Source organism: Psammomys obesus, unplaced genomic scaffold, assembly GCF_907164565.1.
Source record: "Psammomys obesus unplaced genomic scaffold, mPsaObe1.curated_primary_1811, whole genome shotgun sequence".
Lineage (NCBI taxonomy): Eukaryota > Metazoa > Chordata > Mammalia > Rodentia > Muridae > Psammomys > Psammomys obesus.
Window position 1 is genome coordinate 1 of NW_026595668.1, and position 21,641 is coordinate 21,641.

General features: G+C 41.5%; 1 long non-coding RNA gene across 1 annotated transcript; it reads right to left on the reverse strand.

The window, feature by feature from the left end:
- Positions 1-2,897: 2,897 nt before the first annotated feature.
- LOC129685838 (uncharacterized) lies at positions 2,898-20,707 on the reverse strand. Its single transcript, XR_008721550.1, has 3 exons — positions 20,649-20,707; positions 14,941-15,098; positions 2,898-3,493 (listed from the first exon to the last, which is right to left on the reverse strand). It is a non-coding gene; the product is annotated as an uncharacterized LOC129685838 (long non-coding RNA).
- Positions 20,708-21,641: the final 934 nt, after the last annotated feature.

Below are 21,641 nucleotides of genomic sequence, written 5' to 3' on the forward strand. Positions count from 1 at the left end.
GTGTGTGTGTGTGTGTGTGTGTGTGTGTGTGTGTGTGTGTGTGTGTGTTTCAGTGCATGTGTGGAGAACAGATGACAACTTTCAGGAGTTGGTTACCACCTTCCAACTTGTTTGTGGCAGGGTCTCTCTTGTTTCTCTGTAGTGAGGAGTATGCTGTACTAGCTGGATATCCAGTGTCTCTGCCTCCAATCTCCAATTCCAACTACAGGAATGCTCAGAATTCAGCTTTTAACACACGTTTCAGGAATCCAAACTCACTCAGGTCATTAGGCTTGTGTATGTATAGGGATCAGTGAGAATTGGATCCAGGATGTTAAAAGTACATGAGAACATAAGAGCATAAAAATGTCACGTGTTGGGCTCAGGGAGATGCCTCATTGGGTAATGGAGTTCACACACAAGCCTTCTCCCCATACTCTGAACTTACTGCCTCAAGACGGGCAAGGGTATTTGGTTAAATAAAGGCCTCTATGCTTTCAGAAAACAGGCAGAAGGCTTCTTCTAGGCCCCTCCATCCTTGCCACTTCCCAAAGAAAAGGGAGATTATGAGGCTTATGATTTTAAGAACAGTCCCTGCTGAAATGTGAAATGTCAGCTCAAGTTGTTAGATTTCGCTTTGCACTCGTCTCCCCCCTCTCTCCCTCCCTCCCCCCCCACCTCTCAACCAGGGGCATGCTAAGTACTTATTTTTTTTTAATCATTGAGTCATGCCCCTACCTAGCTCCCTGGATTTTTATTTTGTATTGGTTTTGTTTGGTTGAGACAATGTTTGTGTAGCCTCAGCTGTTTTGAAACTAGCTCTGTAGACCAGGCTGGACTTGAACTCATATATCTGCCTGCCTCTGCTTCCAGAGTGCTAGGATTAAAGGTGTGTACCACCAACACTAGGCCAACTTTCTGTATTTAAAAAAAATAAACGTACTTTTTACTTATGTGGAAGTATATGTATGTCTGTATATATACATGTTCAGGGTTGTCCTTGGAAGCTGGAAGAGGGTACCAGATCTCCTGGACCTGGAGTTACAGGTGGTTGTAAGCCCTCCAACATGAGTACTGAGAACTGAACCCTGATTCTCTGCAAGAGCAGCATATACATACAACTGGCTTTGTTGTTGTTCTGGAGACAGAGTCTCACTATATACCTCAGATTGTCCTCAAGCTTCCTATGTAGCTCACACTGGCTTCAGAGTTAGAGCAATCATTCTGCCTTAGCCTCTTGGGTACTGATATTACAAGTGTGTGCACCACTCAGCATGTTTTATGGCATTCTGAAGAGCACTTAGGAAAGGAATAAGGCAGGCATTGTTGTGCCCTGGCTCTCCAATGCAATAAGGAGTGGACTCTCCTCAAAGTTTCCGCTTCCTACTTATTTGCTTCCAACTGCATACAACTGTGGGTCTAAGTTCATGGAATGACCTTTAAAGAGAGCTTGTTACTAAAACAATATTTGCTATGTGTCAGGCCCTGGGCCTACACATCGTAGCTGCTTGAGTCTGATAACAGCATAGGTAGAATAGGCACCCAAATGGGTTGTTAGATGAATGAGTACATAAATCTTCAGAACACCCTGAAAAGCAGATAGTAGTCCTTGTTTTGACAATTGGGAGACTGGAGCTTAGAAAAGGTAATCAACTTGCCAGAGGATTCAGTTAATAAGAGTCAGGATCCAAATCCAGATCTTTGGATTCTAAATCAAAAGGAGGTTATTATATGGCTCTTCAGGTTCTAGCCCAGCAGACATAGCCCTCTGATATTAGTGGTACATTATTCCCAAAGAGAGGCTATAGTTTTCCAGGAGGACACCCCACATGCTAGCTCCTTCATCTATTAGCACTGCTCTCCACAGGTGGCTTGTTATACTCTGAGGACAGCAATATATATTAAAAAAAAAAAAAGAAATTTGCATAGCCTTCCTGAAATAATCAATCCTTGGCCACCCACCACCTCTGGGATGTGGAAGAACTTCTTGGAAATCCTGTTTTAGAAGTTCCTTTTGGGAGCCTCTGTCACAGAGGACACCCTGCCTCCCAATGTGCAGGCCCTTCTGTGCGCACTCTGCTCCTGTAGGATCTATTGACCTCTTGTGGGCAGAGTATAAATTCACTGTGTTGGATTGCCTTATAGAGCCAGAACTCAGCCAACTGTCCTTTCACACTAGAAGTTAGCTATACCTAGTCAGTTTGATTCAGCTCTGACAATGCTAGAGTGGGTTAGACTTGCAGTTTCACTGCACCTTAGTTTCCTCACCAATAAAACAGGGATGAACAAAGTCCCCAGCCCTGCTTTAAATCATAGGAAGTCTTGGAATATAGCTCAGTTGTTAGAGTCACTTCCTAGTATGCATGAAGTCTTGAGATGTATTCCCAGTACTATGTAAAACCAGTGTGGGTGTTCATATTTATAACCCTGGCACTCTGGGGGTTGAGGGAGGACAGTCCATAGTTCAAGGTCATCCTTGGCTACATAGTGAGTTCGAAATTAGCCTGGGATATAGGACATCATGTATCAAAAAAGGGAAGGAGAAGAAAAATTAAAAAAAAAAAAACAAAAAAAAAAAAAAACAAGAGACAGTTTTAACACTTGGAAATGAATAAATTCTAAGATTTCAAGACCCCAATTAGGTACTCAAAGCATTCTTGGTATCTAACCATCATTATTAAAGATTCTGCAACAGGGCTAATCAACCCATTTTTCAGGTCACAAATTACACAGAAAACATTTGTCTAGCAAAACTGAATTAGAGAGGAAAGCTTGAGAGGCAGGTCAGGGGGCTCATGTCTATAATCCTAGAGCTTAGAAGATGGAGGCAAGAAGCTTGTCCTGAGTTTGAGGCCAGCCTGGACTACATAGTGAGTTCTAGGCCAGCCTGAGATACACAGAAAAATCCAGTCTCGATTAATCAACCATTTAATCAGCCAATGGAAGAAAATGGGATTGGAGGTTCAGCTCACCACAGAACACTTTCCCAGCATACAAGAGGCTCTAGTTTCTATTCTCAGGGAAGGAAGTTAAGATGGAAAAGAAGGATGGAAAGACAGAAGGGAGGAAGGAAAGGTGAGGGAGGAAGAAAGGAAAGAAGGAAGGAGAGGGAGAGGGAAAGAGAGACTTTTATGAACAGACCTGCTTCAGCCTCAGACTAGCTACTCTGAAAGCAGAAAGCATCAATGTCTCAGGATTTTTGGAATCCCCCTGTAGCAGCTGGGGTGGGAAAACATCTGTTCTATTAGAAAGAGCAGTTGCAGAAGCCACTGTGTCTTGGGAAATCCCTGTGTTCCAGGTACCATCACATCCACTTATAGGCTGAGGTAGAAATGGCCACAGAGCAGCTGAGAAAGGGTCTCACGCCTGTTCTGAGCACAGGACAGAAATCCATGAGCTCTGCTCCACTTCTTTTTATTGTTCAGGGAAATTAAGAGATCATAGTCACAAGCTGCAGGCAGAGCTCAGTTGCAAAGCACTCACCCAGTAAGTAGGAGACTCTGGGTTCCATTGCCTGCATAAAAACAAGAGGGGGGAGGAGAAGGAACAGATCACAGTTACATTCAGATCCACAGACAAAAACCTAGATTGCCTAGAGTGTTTGGGATCATCTGAGTCTGTCACAGGCCATAGAGGATATTTCTCCAGAGCTAAATTATGTGACAGGAACATCTGCCTTTTGCCTCCCATCACATTCCTTGCGCCTTTCCTCTTGCTCCTTGTCATTCATGCTTCAATGATTCATTCATGCAACAAGCACTCACAGAGCATCAAAGCACATGCTGAACCCTGTGTTGGGTACTGGGATTATGGCACAAAACTGCTGGCTTCAAGGAAGTCAACTTGAGAGGTACCAGGGAGGGCATGGTAGGCCCAAAAGATGTCTATAAAGAGGAGGAGCAGGGTGAGGTATACCCTCACCAGCTCTGAGAGTTTGGAAAGTTGGTAAAGGCACTTGAAGTTCTGTACAGATTCGAAAGAGGAAGGAGTCAGTGGGAATAGGTACTATCCCAAAGAGGGGGCATATACAAAGGCGGCCTTGGATATGGCAGAAGGAGGCATGTTCAATGACTTCAAGTTAGAGTGGCAGGTAAGGCGAAGCCAGGTAGACAAGATACATTTGAGAGGGGTGACAATTTGAGGAAACCCTACTTCATACTGAAGGCAGCAGGAAGCCACTGGAGACATTTTGAACAGAGGAGCATCATGATCTGGATTGAATGCTTTAAGGCAGGTTCTCAGCCTTCTTAATACCACAACCCTTTATTACAGTTCCTTATGTTCCTCAACCATAAATTTATTTTCATTGCTATTTTATAACTACAATTTTGCTATCATTATGAATAGTAATGGAAATATCTGATAGGCAGACTATCTGATATGTGACCCCTGTGAAAGGGTTGTTCCACCCCAAAGGGGTCTCGACCCAGAGGTTGAGAATGCCACCACTCTGGCTCAGTCTGGTCTAGAAGTGGTGGGAAGAGCAGGGTATCAAGGCAGAAGGAAGCTATTAGAGTCATTCAGGGTCCCCTGGTTTTAAAACCTAACTAGGACATTGAGGTGAGAAGAAAGGCAGGGATCTGAGAACTCTTAAAGGGGGAGGGCCAAAAAGTCTGTGGTTTGGAGAAGTAGGTGATAAGGGGGAAGGAATCATGCCGATAAAATCTGGTTTCTGGCTTGAGTAAGTGGGTGCCTGGTAGTAGCATTCACTAGAACTGAGAAGACATCAGGGGACAAGGGATAATGAGGGCTACTGTGGATATGTAGGGGTAGAAATAGTTGTGGGACTTTGGAGTAGAGATGGCAAATAGTCACTTGGACATGACGGTCCCTCAGCAGCAGAGACTAAGCTGAAGATATACATTTTGGCATTTTACTGTGTATTAATAACAGAGGAGAGCTGAGGCCATGACTATGAATGAGAAGGATAAGAAGGCTAAGACTGGTGCCTTGATGATCACAAGCAACTAAGAGACAAACAAGAAAGAGGGGGAGCTCCGAGTACTAGTGGGGCCAAGTCAGAAGCATTTACAAATCTAAGGTCAGTCTGTGCTGGATGTTTCAACAAACAAACAAACAAACAAACAAAAAGTTAGGAGGGAGGAAATGGCAGAAGTGAGAAGGAAACTTTGTTGAAAATCTATTCAAATTTGCAGGCCTAAGATGTGAGTGTTGCCAGTAAGAGAGGAAATAATTGATAAAGTGCAAGGAGAGGTGAAGGGAATCTGTATCTGAGCACATGCATGAATACATGCCTACATGTATATCTGTGGACCAGGTGCATACAGTGACAGGGGAAGCAAGAAGAAGGCATCAAATACCTCGGGACTGAAGTTAAAATTGTTGTGAAGCCACTATGTGGATGCTGGGAACCCCAACCCAGGTCCTATATAAGACCAGCAAGCGATATTAACCCCTGAGCCATCTTTCCACCCCATCCCTCACTGCCCCCCCAAAACACTACTGACTCGTTTTAAAATTTTTTATATTAATTACAGTTTATTAACTTTGTATCCCAGTTGTAACCCCCTCCCTCATCCCCTCCAATCCTACCCTTACTCCTTCATCTCCTCCCATGCCTCTCTCCAAGTCCACTGATAGGGGAGGTCCTCCTCCCCTTCCATCTAACCCTAGCCTATCAGGTCTCACCAGGACTGGCTGCATTGTCTTCCTCTGTGACCTCATAAGCCTGCTCGCCTCTCAGAGTTAGCCACTGAGTTCATGTCAGAGATAGTCCCAGGTCTCCTTACTAGGGAACCCACTTGGATACTGAGCTTATATGGGCTACATCTGTGCAGGGGTTCTAGGTTATCTCCATGAATGGCCCTTGCTTGGAGTATCAGTCTCAGAAAAGACCCCAGGGCCCAGATATTTTGGTTCTGTTGCTTTCCTTCTGTCCCCTCCAGGTCTTTCTATCTTCCTCTTCTTTCATAAGCTTCCCTGTACTCTGCCCAAAGTTTGGCTATGAATCTCAGCATCTGCTTTAATACCCTGCTGGGTAGTCTTTTAGAAGTCCTCACTATTGACTCTTAGTTACAGGAGGTTTATCAGGGGATCACATATGGGAAGGAAGGCACGGAAACAGGCCTAGAATAACTATGGGGCTAGGGTACAGGCACCAACTTTTGGGAAACTCTTAAACTAGAACAGTGTGGTGGGCCTTTGTATCCCTGCCTTAGTCAGTGGTTGCATACAGGTTGCCCTGGGGAGGAAACAAGCCCTTGGGAAAGTAGTTCTCTTCAGCCAAGGTAGTCCCTCAGGGGCCTGAAGAATGAAGGCAGCTCCCTTCTGAACAGAGGAGTAGGGAAGCACATCTCAGCATCCACCATAGGGAGAAAGAGTGCTGTTGCATGGGCATTGGCCTGAGCCTGAGGCTTTCATGCTGTTAGCCTGAATTCTGCTCTGAGAAAACAGAAAACAACCTTTCTGTTGACCGCTCAGGTTGAAGGAGTCTGGTAGAAGGAGAACAAAATGACTGCTTCAGGATACTGAAGGGGAGCTGACATGAACATACAATGCATTTGCCAAGGGGTAATGGTTTTTCTCTTGGGTCTAGAGAACTAACCATTCTAATAGAATCAAACTGTTCAAATTTCTAGCCCTCCTTGCCTGTGGTTAAGTCTCCTTCCCTCAGACTTCATTAGTTTGTACCAGAAAATGTGTATATTATTAAGGACAATTTATGAGACTGTGTTCCTAAAAACCCCAGACTTTTACTTAAGGCATTTTCTGAACAAGAATTAAATATAAAGCCATGACTATGGATTTTTGTTGTTGTTTAAACTTGCTTTGCATCTGAAGGATGACCTTGAACTTCTTCTCATCCTCCTGCCTCCACTTGAGTGCTGGGATTATGAGCACGGACAGGCAAACTATGTTTATTTGATGCTGGCTATTAATCCCAGGGCCTTGTGCCTGCTGGACAAACATGCTAGGATGTGAGCCTCATCTCCAGCCCCTACGATGATTTATTTTTGTTACAATAATTACTGGTAGTAATGACAACAATCTTGTTGATCGAAAACAAAACCTGTGTGCAGATTAAAATTACTAAGTGATTAGTCCAGGCTTGACAATGAAGAAGATAAACACTTGTTTACCAGACGATGAATAAATATTATAGGAGTAGGATTAAACCTAATTGGTGGGCAGATACAATGTGCAGGAAATAACAGAAGAACACTAATTATAAAGCTACAAAGGGGGGAAAAAAGCACAACTACATGACAAAATACACAGCGGGTGGCTCCTCACATGCTGAGGTGACAAGAGCCAGGTAGTTTGCCCGGACATCATTTTTATACATGGTAATTCAGTGCCTCACTGCTCTGAGAAAGGTGAAGAAGAATAGTTTTAATGAGAATCCACTGGGATTGAAGCTTGGGCTGAGCACACAACTGTGCCTCACTCTTAAAACCCACTTGTCCCTGGAGAGATGGCCCAGTGTGGTAAGAGCACTTACTGCTCTTTCAGAGAACTTGAGTTCAGTTCCCAGCATCCACATAAGTCGGTCACAACTCCCTATAACTACAGTTGCGAGAGACCCAAGGCCCTCTTCTGTCGTCCAAAGGACAAAAGGTTCATATACATAAAATAAAACAATATTTAGCTAAGCATGTGGCTTTCGCCTTTAATCCCAACTTAGCAGAGACAGAAAGATCTCTGTGAATTCAAGGCCAGCATGGTCTACAAAGTGAGTCCAGGAGAGCCACCAGGGCTACAACAGGGATACCCTGTCTCAAAAACCAAAACCAAACAACCAAACAACATCCAAACAAACCAAACCAACAACAAAACCCAACCCTGCTTGTCACCCACGAGGAGCTATGAACAAGTAGAAACAACTTTTTTTTAAAAATGTGAACGGGTGTTTTGCCTGCATTTATGTCAGTGCAAAACATGCATGTCATTCTAATTCAGACAGCCTGGCCACAAGTGTTCATGCTGAGCCATCGTGTTCTGTATTAGGTCTTACTACAAAAGCCTATATGCTACAAAATTTGAAAATCTAAACGAAATGGATAATTTTATTGATAGATTTCATTTACCCAAATTAAATCAATATCAGGTAAATAGATTAAATAATCCTATAGCCCCCAAGGAAATAGAAGCAGTCATCAAAAGTGGCCACTCCAAAAAAAGCCCAGGAACAGATAATTTCAGTGCAGAATTCTACCAGACCTTCAAAGAAGAGCTAACTCCAATTCTCTTCAAACTATACCACAAAATAGAAACAGAAGGACTCATTCTATGAAGCCACAGTCACCTTATATATTAACCACACAAAGACCCAACAAAGAAAGGGAATTTCAGGCCAATCTCTCATGAACATTAATGCAAAAATACTCAATAAAATACCTGCTAACCGAATCCAAGAACACATCAAAGGTATCATCCACCATGACCAAGTAGACCTCATCCCAGGCATGCAGGGGTGGTTTACTATATGGAAATCCATCAATGTAATCGACCATATAAAAAAACTGAAGGAGAAAAACCACATGATCATCTCCTTAAATGGCAAAAAAGCATTTGAAAAGATCCAACACCCATTCATATTTAAAGTCTTGGAGAGATCAAGGATATAAGGCACATACCTAAACATAGTAAAGACAATATACAGCAAGCTACAGCCAATATCATACTAAATGGAGAGAAACTTAAATCAATCCCACTGAAACCAGGGACAAGTGAAGGCTGCCCACTCTCTCCGTATCTCTTCAACAAAGTACTTGCAGTCCTAGCTAGAGCAATAAGACAACTAAAGGAGATCAAGGGGATACAAATTGGAAAGGAAAAAGTCAAAGTATCACTATTTACAGATGAAATGATAGTATACATGACTGACCCCAAAAATTCTACCAGGGAACTCCTTCAGATAAACCAGATAAACACCTTCAGCAAAGTGGCTGGACACAAAATTAACTAAAAAAAAAAAAAATCAGTAGCCCCCCTGTATACAAAGGACAAAAGGGCTGAGAAAGAAATTAGGGAAACTACACCCTTCACAATAGCCACTGATAACATAAAGTACGTTGGTGTGATTCTATTCAAGCAAGTGAAAGACCTGTTTGAATAAATAAAGATATCAGAAGATGGAAAGATCTCCCATGCGCATGGATCAGTAGGATTAACATAGTGAAAATGGCTGTCCTGCCAAAAGCAGTCTACAGATTCAATGCAATTCCCATCAAATTACCAACACAATTCTTTACATACTTTGAAAGAAAAATTTTCAACTTCCTATGGAGAAACAAAAAACCTAGAATTGCTAAAACAATCTTACACAACAACAGATCGTCTGTAGGTATCTCCATCCCTGATCTCAAGCTGTACTACAGAACAATAGTAATAAAAACTGCATGTTCCTGGCATAGAGACAGAATGGTGGATTAATGAAATCAAAAAGAAGACCCAGAAATAAACCCACACACCTATGAATACTTGATTTTTGACAAAGAAGCCAAAACCACACAATGGAAAAAAGACAGCATCTTCAACAAAAGGTGCTGGTCTAAATGGATGTCTACCTGTAGAAAAATGCAAATATATCCATACTTAGCACCTTGCACAAAACTAAAGTCCAAGTGGATCAAAGACCTCAACATAAAACCAGACACACTAAATCTGTTAGAAGAAAAAGTGGGGTAGAGCCTTGAACTCATTGGCAAAGGAGACAACTTCCTGAACAGAACACCAACAGCATAGGTTCTAAGATCATGAAACTGAAAAGCTTCTGTAAAGCAAAGGACGCTGACATCAAAGCAAAACATCAGCCTACAGACTGGGAAAGGATCTTCACCAACCCTGTATCTGACAGCGAGCTAATAGCCAGAATATATAAAGAACTCAAGAAGATAAAAAGCAAGAAATCAAGTAATCCAATTAAAAAATGGGGTACAGAGCTAAACAGATAATTCTCAGAGTATCAAATGGCAGAGAAACACTTAAAGAAATGCTCAACATCCGTAGTCATCAGGGAAATGCAAATCAAAACAACCCTGAGATTTCACCTTATACCCATCAAAATGGCTAAGATCAAAAACTCAAGTGACAACACATGCTGGAGAGGATGTGGAGAAAGGGGCACCCTCCTCCATTGCTGGTGGGAATGTAAACTTGTGCAACCACTTTGGAAATCAATCTGGTGCTTTCTCAGACAATTAGGAATAGCGCTTCCTCAAGATCCAGCTATACCACTCCTAGGCATACATCAAAAATATGCTCAAGTACACAGCGAGGACATTTGCTCAACCATGTTTGTAGCAGCTTTATTTATAATAGCCAATATCTGGAAACAACCCAGGTGTCCATCAACCAAGGAATGGATACAGAAAGTGTACTTTTACGCAATGGAATACTACTCAACCATTAAAAACAAAACAAAACAAAAAAAAAATCACAAAATTTGCAAGCAAATGGTGGGAACTAGAAAAGATCATCCTGAGTGAGGTAAGCAGAAAGACACACATGGTATATATATCCTCACTTATGAGTGGATATTAGAAATATAGTATAGGATAATCATACTAAAATCTGTATACCTCAAGAAGCTAAGCAAGAAGGAGGACCCTGGGTAAGATGCTCAATCCTCACTCAGAAAGGCAAATGGAACAGACATCATAAGAGGGAGAAAATAGGGAACAGGACAGGAGCCTATCACAGAGGGCTTCTGAAAGACTCTATCCATCTGGGTATTGAAACAGATGCTGAGACTCATAGCCAAACTTTGGGCAGAGTGCAGGGAATTTTATGAAAGAAGAGAGAGCTAGGAAGACCTGGAGGGGACAGGAGCTCCACAAGGACAGCAGCACATCCCACAAATCTGGGCCCAGGGGTCTTTTCTGAGACTGATACCACAGACTATGCATGGAGATAACTTAGAAACCCTAGAATCCCTGCACAGATGTAGCCCATGGCAGCTCAGTCTCCAAATGGGGTTCCTAGTAATAAGAACAGGGACTGTTTCTGACATGAACTCAGTGGCTGGTTCTTTGATCACCTCCCCCTGAGGGGGGAGCACTGTTTCCAGGGTACAGAGGAAGACAATGAAGCCAGTCCAGATGAGACCTGTGTCAGGAGCCCCTGGTCTGCCAGCTTGCTTTGATATTTAGACCTCAGCGGAAAGACTGCTTTCACCTTGGCCTTCACCTTGACAGAGAGGAGAGGAAGTGTCACCAAATTCCTTAAAAGCTTGACCTTGAACCATAACAAATTTTGGGAATTAGTTTCAGAAAAGGACTATATCCGCTTTAGGGAAGTAGTTTTTAAAAGGAAGTTGGGCATTTCCAGGAAACTTTTCTTTTTTAATTGATGTGACTTGTTTTTGCTTTACCTATAAAAAAATGAACCCTGGAATAAACCCACGCTGCTTCAGTCATACTGACAGCTCACTCAACCGGTCCCATGTGTAGTGTGATTTGTTTTAATTATTTTAAATCCTCACTCCCCACTCAGGTACTGTTCAACTCTGCTAGGGGGCAGACCTGATAGGGTAGGGTCAGATGGAAGGGGAGGAGCACTATACCACTATGCTATGCACTCCCTCAGCTTTCACTGAGTTTCTCCAGATCTGTCCCCAGCCTGCTCAACTATATCCCTCCAATAATGCCCTTTTCTGTATCATCCATTCTTATTCCTCTCTTGGATTTTTTTCATCAGTATTCAACTCTGTTGTAATTTCTCCTATCTTGAGAGTACTTGTCAGTCTTACTTCCCCCTCCTTACATACCATTTTTCCATTCCTCTCCTCTTTTTTGTTTTTTTCAAGGCAGTGTTTCCCTGTGTAGCCTTAGCTATGCTGGACTCACATTGTAGAGCAGGATGGCCTCAAAGTCATAGAGATCTGCCTGTCTCTGTCTCTCTGAGTGCTGGGATTACAGGCATAAGTCACGGCACCAGGCTCTCCTCCTTTTCTTTTCAGTAAAAACATTTTTTCCCTATAATCAAAGCTGCAACTCCTCTTTGTCCTTCTTTCTTGAACTCATTTCTGTCAGGTGTTTGCTGACACAGCTCTATTCCTGTTGCTCTTGTCCAGATCACCAACCTTTTGCTTGTTACTAAATACAACAGGCATTTCCAAGCCCTCATCATATTTATCTGTGGCATTTGGCAGATGATCATTTCCTCTTCCCTTAAACTCTAGCTGGTCATTTGCCCATTTGCTTCTTCCTGCTATGCTGAGTAAAGAAGATGATGACATTTCCCATGCTCTTTTCTTTTCTGACTTCCTAATATGTTTTAACTGATGGGAATTACTGCCAGGACAAGAGAAGAGGGGAAAGCCAGGATATTTCCCTTCCTTTCTGTGTTATGAATGTTGCCTCCAGCAGCAATTGCACCTCCTCTGTGGTTTCCACTGGATAGTTGTTCCTTTCACGGACCAACTTCCTACTGGACTGGTGTTTCTGCTGTATCAGGTAGTTTCCAGTCCTGTACTAACATCTATCCAACATTAGCCACAACTTCTCAGTTTTGATGATTTTATTTCTATGATACAGTACCAAAGGACTCAATTCTTTAGGATCTATCTTTTTTTGCTCTCTATACTTTTATATTTAGCAACCACATCCTGTCTCATGTCTTTAATTAGCATCTATGTACTGAAAACTCCCAATTATTTATTTTTTTTATTTTATGTGGATAACTGTTTGCATATGTGTGTGTGTGTGTATATCTGTGTGAGAAAGAGAGAGAGACATGTGTGCCTGGTATCTGTGGAGGCCAGAAGCTCTCAGATCTCCTGGAACTAGAGTTACAGACAGTTGGGAACTGCCACATTGGTAATGGGAACATAACCTGTATCCTCTGCAAGAGTAAGTACTCTTTTAACTGCTGAGCCATCTTTCCACTCGTAGACAACTCCCAAACTTGTATTTGTACTAAGTCATCCACAATTGGGTTGAAAGATTATATCTCTGTTATGATTAATCGTTTTTTTTTTGGGGGGAGGGGTGTTCCTCTGCTGTCTATATAAACCAGGCAGAGATAGCACCACTCATTCAAAACATGGTCTCAAGACCCCACCTGGAAAGCCCATGAAAACAAATACCTTCCAGACCTAGTGGATCACAGTGTTCTATTATAATCCTGATGATCTGTGTGTAAGACTAAGTTTATATTTTAGCCTAATCTGATATCAGTCTCTAAACGCAAACAACAATTTTACTACCCTTGTAGCACCTTTTCTTTTTTTTTTAAAAAAATTTATTTTTTATATTAATTACAGTTTATTTATTTTGTATCCCAGCTGTAGCCCCCTCCTCCCTCATTGCCTCCTAATCCCACCCTCCCTCCGTCATCTCCTCCCTGCCCCTCTCTAAATCCACTGATAGGGAAGGTCCTCCTCCCCTTCCATCTGACCCTAGCTTATCAGGTCTCATCAGGACTGGCTGCAATGTCTTCCTCTGTGGCCTAGCAAGGCTGCTCCTCCCTGGGAGGAGGTCAAAGAGTCAGCCACTGAGTTCATGTCAGAGATAGTCCTTCTTAATGGCAACCTTTTGATATAGCCAATGGGACAATGGCCTATGTATCTATTACACTGTCAGTGAATCTCAACAACGGATTTAGATCTTTATTTCTTGTAGTGTGCAGGTGAGACTGAAACCACTACCACAGGAAGCTCATGAGTAGGAAAAAGGGTTCTTCAATTTGGCTCAGAGTCTATCTATCCTACAGTAGTTCCTAAACTTGGATATACATGGGGAACTTAAAATGCTACACCAGGGCCTGATCCCAGAGGAATAAGTCAGAAGGGGATCAGAAAGAGGGCTAGTTAGTCTTCTGTTGGGCATCTTGGGATGAAAGTCACGTCCGCACAGAGTTTCAGCCTCACACTGGTTTCCACTGGTTTCATCAGCTATGCAAGCTACAGGTGCTTATTTCCTATCCTTACTTATAGAAGGCTCACAGCCAAAAGGTGCCACAAGGAAAAAATTACAACAGAACTCTAGGAAGAGAATACTCTGAAGAAGACTATTGTAGGTAGTAGCTTCCCCCTTGTGCATTGTCTTTAGCCTTTTCTAGGAAGTGACCACAGTAATTGCTGTCATTATAACGGACAATACCTGCAGTAGGTGCTCTACACTCCCTCCCTCAACTAAACTTCATTGCCACTCCTCAAGAATAAGAGCTGGTGCCCAATTTTGCTGTTCAGTTGAGACTTGGTCAAAGTCCTATACTCAAATAAGACACTTATGACAAGGACCAACCAAAACTTGTTAGGCAGGTCGTCTAGCTTTGTACCCCAAATCACCCCTGCAGCTGCTGTACAGGCTGCTGGGGGCCCTCCTGCCTGCCCAGGTGGCCCAGGGTCCTGACCCCTGACCAGCCCCTGCAAAGTCACCTTGAGTCATCTGCGAGAGGGCCAAGTTAGTTTGCAGAGCCCCGGGTCTCCTCCAGGTTCCCTCAGGGCAGAGTGGTACTGAACAGCTGAGACAAGGTCAGTATGGGAAGCAAAGACCACAGGCAGGGGTAGTCACAGGTGGAAAGGACACCACCATGGCTGATTAATCATAACAGATACCGCAGGATCTGTTATGATTAATCTTGATTGTGAACTTGATTAGTTTGGGAGATACCCAGATTAGTAGAACACACCCATTGCTGTGTCTGTAAGGTCATCAGACAACTGGTTATATTCATTGATAGATTTAAAAATTGGACAGTAATGGACGTTCCAATAGGAAAGTAGTGATAGTTAAAGGAAAAAGGTCACTGGGGGTCATGCTTTTGGGTTTAGATCTTGCCCCAGCCCCTTCCTGTTACTATTTCCTGGCTCTGGTCCTCTACTTCCCTTTATGATGTTCTTCCTCAGTTCAGGCCCAGAAACAATGGAGGCTAATTATCAGCCTTTATGTAAGCCCTGAAATTACAGACACAGTAAGTCCTCTAAAATTGTTTCTCTTGGGCTTTTGGTCACAATGACAAAATGTCTGACTAACTCAACATCCAACTGCTTACCTGGCATCTCCACTTAGCCAATAAGCATTTCAGAAACATGTGCACTACACAGTCATTTGCTTCCTCACAAAGCTGTTCCTCTCCATCTGAGAAAATGATACTTCCAGGTTGGCAAGATGGCTCAGCGGGAAAAGGCATTTGCTGTGTAAGCCTGGAACCTACAGGGTGAAAAGAAAGAACTGACTCCACACAATTTTCCTTTGACCTCCACCTGCACACAATGACACCCCACCCCACTCCCACCCAGAGAGAAATACAAGAAAGCTTTTTAAAAAAGACCATGGCACTTATTCACTCAATTATTCTAGACCTAATTCAAGGAGCTAGAATAGCTTGGGTTGTCTCTTATCCTCATTCCCCACATCTCATCCAGCAGATAGCCTTGATAGTGACCCCACCACCACCAAGCCACATCTCAAATTCATTCACTTTCCTTTCTGGAATTTCCCCTTAATCATACTTCATATTGGATTGCCAAAAATGGTGTACTAACTGGCCTCCCTGTTTTCATTCTTGCTTCCCTATGACAAGCCATTCTCCATATTGCAGCTATTATTTTAAAGCAGGAATGGAGCTACATAGATGGCTCAGCAGTTAGGAGCACAAATCACTCTTCCAGACAACAAGTTTGATTCCCAGCACTCACAACTGGCAGCTCACAATTGCCTATAACTCCAGCTCCAGGGGATCCAACACCTTTGGCCTCCATGAGTACTTGCAAACATGTGGACATATACAACACACAGATATACATGCACACACATAATTAACAATAAATAAGAAAAAAAGAAACATGAACCAGGGAACCTAGGTACGTAGTTTAGTGGTAATATGCTTGTGTAGAATGTGCAAGGCACTAGGATCAATCCCTAGCACTGTAATTTTTTCAAAGTCTTTTAAAAATATATATATATATATTTATTTTTGTGATTAGAACATAACATGACATAACAACAACCACAGACATGCTGAAGTAGACAAGGGAAAGCCCACACGGCCTCAACCCTACACAAAGAACTACAGACAACTAAGGAATGTTGAAAATGGGGGAAATAGTCTTTCCCAGGGAAGAGCACACCAATTGATTGTCCAATGCCAAATGGTCAACCCCGAAGACATGCACATTTTTAAAATAAAATGAAAGCCATAAATCATATAATGTTACACCTTGGCTTGAAAGTTTCTAACAACTTACTACTACATCTGTGATTCCAAATCCTTCCTCCAGTCTACAGGGCCTTCTATGGCCTAGCTTCTGCTCATGCCTTTAACCTCACTTCCTGCTCTTTCACTCAGTCACACTTCCCATCCTTTTAGTTTCTCCATAGTAAGCTTCTTTCTTTCTGTACTTTTCAATGCCATCAACTGGAATACTTTCCCTAAGCTTTTTTTATGTTGGCTCATTCAGCTTTTTCAGATATCACATGGATTAGAAATGGCTCCTCCTAGGAGCCCACTTCTCTGATGACCCATAATTCTCTTTCTTTCCTTTCTTTTTTTCCAATACAGGGTTTCTCTGTGTAACCTTGGCTGTCCTGGACTTGCCTTGTAAACGAGGCTGGCCTTAAACTAACAGAGATCCTTCTGCCTCTGCCTCCCTGAGTGCTGGGATTAAAGGTGTGCACCACCATACCCAGCTTGACCCATAATTCTCTATGAGTGTAGGAAAGCACATGTGGAGATGAGAGGACAACTTTAGTTATCCATCTTCTACTTTGACACAGAGTCTCTTGTTTACTGCTGCATATGCTAGGCTACCTAGCCTCAAGCTTCTGGGGATTCTCCTGTCTCTGCCTCCTACCACACCATAGATATACTGGGGTCACACATGTCTGCTACTACATCAGACTTTTACATGAGCTCTGGGGATATGAACTCCAATTCCCCACACCTGTATGGGAAGTACTCTACTCTAAGCCATCTGGCCAGTTTCATATCATATTAGTTTAACTAAAATTTTCTTTAACTTTTAAACAATGTATTATTTGTGGATGTATATGTACAACCATGTCACACATATATGAAGGTCAGAGGACAACTTTTAGTTCTCTCTTCCTATCATGAATTCTGGGAATTGAATGCAAATTGGTAGGCTTGTTGAACCATCCCCTAAACTCCATTTTCATACTCAGTAGTTCCTGTCACTTTGCTTTCACAATGTAAAGTGCTTTCTTTACTACTATGTCCCCATGTTCCAATGGCACACACAGAGACAGCTAAATGACTAAAACATAGTGGATAAGCCTTGAACAGGAAGACACATTTCCCCCCTCCCCCAGACTGCAAAGTCAAAAGGACAGAAGCATCTAAATATACTTCCCTGCTCTTAGTGCTCTGGAGACAGAAGCCATTTGCTTGGGAGGGGGGTGGGGCTTGCAGGGAGAGAAAGATTGAAAGATCAGAGGAAAAAGACCTTAATTTGATCTGATAGAAGTAATCGAGTTGCTGGCCCCCAAACATTGAATTGAACAATTGACTATCTGGGGTGAGATCCTATCTGACATAAGAACCATACATTCATGGCCTCAAACTCCACTGATTTACAAGATGTGGCCATTCAACTATCCAGGTATAAGAATAGAGAAGGCAGACTGTATGACTAAAGTGAAAGTTTACAGAATGAATTCTGTGACATCATCCAGATCAGAAAAACAGAAAGACAAATACCACACATTCTCTGTCATATGTGGATCCTACCTTTCAAATATAGGTCACGAAACTAAAAAGGGGACCATAAGGGGAAAAAGAAAGTGGGTATAGTAACAGAACATAGGTGACATAAAGCAAAAAAAAAAAAAAAAAGTTTTCCTGGGAGTGGAAGGGTACAAGAGGCGCCAGGGAATGGAAAGAAAAGGGGATGGGGAACATCAACAAAAACAAATTATGTGGGGCTGGAGAAATGGCTCAGTGGTTAAGAGCACAGCCTGCTCTTCCTTAAAGGACCCAGGTTCAATTCCTGGTACCCACATGGCAGCTCACAACTGTCTATAACTTCAGTTCCAGGGATTCTAATACCTTTGTACCAATGCACAGAAAATAAAATTAAATAAATTGTTAAAAAAAAACCAAATTATATAGAAATGTCGTAATGAAACATTACATATCACTTGAATTTTTTAAAACAAAACAAAACAAAACAAAAAGCCAGGTGTGTAGGTGCAAGGATGTTATCCTAACACTTGGGAGGTAGAGATAGGCAGAAGAGGGTTTTCAAGGTCTTTCCTGGATATACAATGTGTTTGAGGTCAGCCAGGGCTCTACCCTGTCTCAGAAAACAAAGCAAAAACAGAAAAACTGGGCTGGAGAGACGGCTCACGGGCTAGGATCATATTCTTGCTTCTCTTGCAGAGTACCTTGGTTTCATTCCCAGCACCCATACAATGGTTTATAACTATCTGTAATTCCAATTCCTGCGGACCCAACACCCTCTTCTAGCTTCTTTTATCACCAGGCATGTATGCGCTACATTTATATACATGCAGGCAAAACACACATGTACATAAAAAAAAAAACTTGAAAAGCATAAAAATTCATTAATTTTACAAAAAAGCTTACATTTATAACAGCACCAGAAAAAAGTGAAGTACACAAGTATACATTTTAGCTAATTATCTACAGTATCTGTACATAAAAAATATAAAACACAAATGAAAAGAAAAAGACCTAAACAGATGTCTTCTTAAAATGATCTTCAAATTTTACAAAATCCTCCAAATCCTAGAATGACAATGATCAACAAGCTAATTCTAAAACACTAGAGAGACAAAAATGCAAAATAGCCAAAAGTAATTCTAAAACAAAACAAAGCTGGAAGAATCATATCCCAATGTTAAAACTAACGAAAAGGGTGCAATAATCAAATCAAGACACCCTATATAGCCAGTCAGAGTGGCATATACTCATAGTCACAGTTGGAAAGCTGAGGCAGGAGGATCACTTGAGCCTATAAGTTTACAACCAGCCTGGAAAAACACAACAAAACTCAAAAAAAAAAAAAAAAAAAAGAAAAATGAAAAGGGAGTGGAGGGTGGAGCTCAGTGGTGGAATGTAACGTGTGTAAAACTTTGGGTTTGAGCCTCACAATTAAAAAGGAAAAATAGAAAGTACTGTGCAGGTAAAATGACAATGGATAAAATATAGTGAACTGATGGTTTTAATAAGACAGGGTCTCAATTATGCAGTCCTGGCTGGCCTAGAACTTGCTTTGTAGACCAGGTTATCCTCAAACTCACAGGGATACAAAATGCCTTCGCTTCCTGAGTGCTGAAATTCAAGTTTATGCCACAATACCCACCCAGTGATGAACTGATTTTTGACACCCTATAAAAGAATAGTTGAGGGAAAAATAGTCTTGTCAATAATTAGGTGTCAAAACAACTAGACATCTGTGTGCTAAAAAGAAACTGACACACAACTTGTATATTATACAATAACTATCTCAAAATAGACTACAGATATAAATATCAAAAAAACTTGTAAGTACAGAAGGCATTTATGATTGAGTCAAGAAAGGCATTATAGGTACTGGAGAGATGGCTCAGTGGTTAACAGCATTTGTTCTTGCTGAGGACCGAAGTTCAGTTGCCAGTACCCACAGCCATCTGTAACTCCAGTTCCAGGGGATCCAATATCTTCTTTTGGCTTCCACAAGCACTCCCATAAAAGTGGCCACACATGTACAATTAAAAGTAAATATAGATAATCTTAAAAAGAAATAATTACATTATAATGAAAATGAAAACACAAACCACAGACTGGATGAGATTATAAATCATACATCTATATGGACTTAGAATAAAGATCTCTTAATTAATCATTAAAAAAAAAAGAGATTTAAAGATGGGCAGAAGATCCAGGTGGTAGTTGCACACACCTTTAATCCCAGCACTTAGGAGACAGAGACTGGAGGATCTCTGTGAGTTTGAGTCCAGCTGGTCTACAGAGTGAGTTTCAGGATAGCCAAACAGAGAAACTCTATCTCTAACAAAACATTCAACAAAAGGTATAAGAGCTAAATAAAGATTATACAAAGACACACAGATAAAAATTTAACATATAAATGTGTGTAGCAAAAAAAGCTCTTGCATAACACTTTCTAACGATGATATCTAAAAGGTCACACGAAAAGATATTCAACATCACCAATACTCAAAAGAAATATAATAAAAATACAATGAAATTTCAATAAGGGTATAGAGAAATTTGAACGTTTGTATACTGTCAGTTGGTGATTATGAAAGTTTACAAAATAGCACAACAGCTAGGGAAAACAGAATGAAATCTCCTGGAAAAATTACATTATAGCCAGACCTGGTGGTGGGAGTCCATAATCCTTAGGAGGCAAAAAACAAAACAAAACAAAACAACAACAACAAAAACCAGGGTCTGCCTGGGCTACAGAGTGAGTTCAAGGCTAGCCTGAAAAATCTAGCAAGACCCTGTCTCGAAATTTTTATTTACAAAAAAAATTTTAAAGGTTAGGGACACTGTTAAGTGATAGAGAACTTGTACAGCATGCTCACTACAAAAACAAAACATTTTCCTCAAAACACAAACCCTAGAGCTATCTTACTTTTGAATACTTATCTTAAATAACTGATTGGATGTCCAAAAGATATTTTTACATACCATGTTCACTGCAACATTACCCAAATAGTCTACAGACAACAAATGAAGGGTAGTACACATCCTAGGGAATTATTACTGACCTTAAAAGGGAAGGCGATTGATCACACACATGGATTCACACCATCTGAAGTAAGCCTATCACAAAAAGAGAGGTGCCAAATGATTCCACTTACACTAGTCACCTAAGGTAGACAAATCCATAAAAGGAGAAAGAATAGCAGTGATTACCAGGGATTAAGAGAAACATGTGCTGGGCGCATTGGCACACCCCTGTAATCCCAGCACTCAGGGAGGCAGAAGCAGGCAGATCTCTGTGAGTTTGAGGCCAGCCTGGTCTACAAAGAGAGTCCAGGACAGCCAAGACTACACAGAAAAACCCTGTCTTGAAGGGGGGAAAAAAAAAGAGCATGGAAAGAGTAGTGGTCAATGTGTATGGTTTCAGATTTAGAAGATGGAAAGTTCTATAGATCTGTATCAAAATAATACAAAGTAACACTACTGAACTACATAATTAAAAATGGTTAAAAGGGTCAGGCAAGGTGACACATGCCTTCAATCCTAGTCCTTGGGTTGTAGAAGCTGGTAGATCACTGCGTTTTAGGCCATCCTGATCTACATTGTGAGTTAGTTCCAGGACAGCCAGAGCTACATTACAAGTATCCACCCATAAATAAAGTTCAGGAATCTCATGCCTTCTTCTGACCTTTATAGGCACCAGGCATACATGCAATACACATACATATATACAGGCAAAATGCTCATGCATATAAAAAAGAAGAACTAAACAAAACCCACTAAAACTAAAATCCATTAAGTATATAATCCCAACATTCAGGAGGTAGGGACAGAAGGATCAGGAGTTCAAGGTAAGCCTCAGGCAAACAGGAAATTTGAAATCTGCCTGGGATCTATGAAATTCTGGTTCGGTTCAAAAAACTAAACAAACAAACAAAAAAAGAGCCAGCTGCTACATGAGACCCCATCTCAAAACAAAAAAATATGGCTAAGATAATAACCCTTTTAAAGAAACTGTAATAAAAGAAGTATATTCAACATCATCTGCCATTAGAAAA